Source organism: Phyllobates terribilis, unplaced genomic scaffold, assembly GCF_046119375.1.
Source record: "Phyllobates terribilis strain yellow unplaced genomic scaffold, ASM4611937v1 Scaffold_156__1_contigs__length_4398808, whole genome shotgun sequence".
Taxonomy (NCBI): Eukaryota; Metazoa; Chordata; class Amphibia; order Anura; family Dendrobatidae; genus Phyllobates; species Phyllobates terribilis.
This window is the reverse complement of record NW_027362916.1, coordinates 3,483,233-3,484,527: the sequence shown is the minus strand read 5'-3', so window position 1 is coordinate 3,484,527 and position 1,295 is coordinate 3,483,233. Positions and strand designations below refer to the sequence as shown.

General features: G+C 44.2%; 1 long non-coding RNA gene across 1 annotated transcript; it reads left to right on the top strand.

The window, feature by feature from the left end:
* Nucleotides 1-233: 233 nt before the first annotated feature.
* On the top strand, nucleotides 234-1,044 carry LOC141206978 (uncharacterized). The gene is made up of 3 exons (XR_012277445.1): nucleotides 234-594; nucleotides 678-775; nucleotides 972-1,044. It is a non-coding gene; the product is annotated as an uncharacterized lncRNA (long non-coding RNA).
* The last annotated feature ends 251 nt before the right edge of the window (nucleotides 1,045-1,295 follow it).

Here is a 1,295-nt window from a genome sequence, read left to right as displayed (position 1 = left end):
CCATCAAAGATGGATATGGACAGAGTCAAGATGGCGGAGAGGATATTACACCTCACCCTAGAGATCCTCTTCCGGCTTACTGGAGAGGTGAGAGATTCTGATGACGTCACATTACTTCATTCTTATCTATGGGAATAACAGATGGACAGAACTCAAGAGGTGAGGACTCTGGAAATGTCTGGAGTGAGATTTATTAATGTGTGTCTCCATAACCAGGATTACACAGTAGTGAAGAAGACCTCTAGTGAGCACTGTCAGGACCCTGTGTCTGAGGGATGGGAAAGACCCCTGAGCCCAATCACGGGGCCTCCACCTCAACCCTTGATACATGAGGACATCAATGACCAGAAGATCCTAGAACTCACCTACAAGATGATTGAGCTGCTGACTGGAGAGGTGACACTGCTGGGACATTATACAGTAACGCTATGAAGGGATTGGGGGGATGACGGTATCATTGTGTGTGTCAGGTTCCTATAAGGTGTCAAGATGTCGCTGTCTATTTCTCCTTGGAGGAGTGGGAGTATTTAGAAGAACACAAATATCTGTACAAGGACGTCAAGATGGAGGTTCCAAGGTCCCTCATATCACCAGGTAATAGACAGGACTAAATACACACAGCCTATAATTATCTGTATGTAAAGAATAAATTCAGTCCCTGTATGTGTTTCCTCCAGATCTATCCAGTAAGAGGACAACACCAGAGAGATGTCCCCGTCCTCTTCTTCCACAGGACTGTAAACAAGAAGATCCCAATGTTCCTCAGGATCATCAGGTAGATGGAGAGAAGGTGTCATGAGATCTCCCCTATGATGTGTAGACTGCTGTGAAGGTCTTGTGCTCAGTCTTGTTTTATCCACCATTATTATGTTTTATACTTGTGTAATGAGAATGGTGGAGATGGAAGGATTAGAGCTGATCATAGATGTGACTTCTCCATCTGTCTGTGACTTTTACAATATTTGTTTCAGGGTGAATATCTGACCCATATTAATACTACAGAGACATATGAGAGGGGTGATGAGCGGTGTAAAGAGATGATTCCTACAGATAACCTCCCAGGTGAGTAGTAACCACTAAATGCACAGAAGTCACAGATTCTTCTCAGTCACCGGCTGTGGCTGCTTTATCAGTGGTGTAGACCGGTCGTATCACAATCGTGTGATCACCATTTTGCCTCTAGACCAAAACATTCTCTTCCACCCAAAACTGTTCAAATGATTTTGGGCATTGAAAGCCCTTTTTCAATAGAATTTACAACCTGCAGGATCCACCTACCCTCTGTTGGCTTCCTA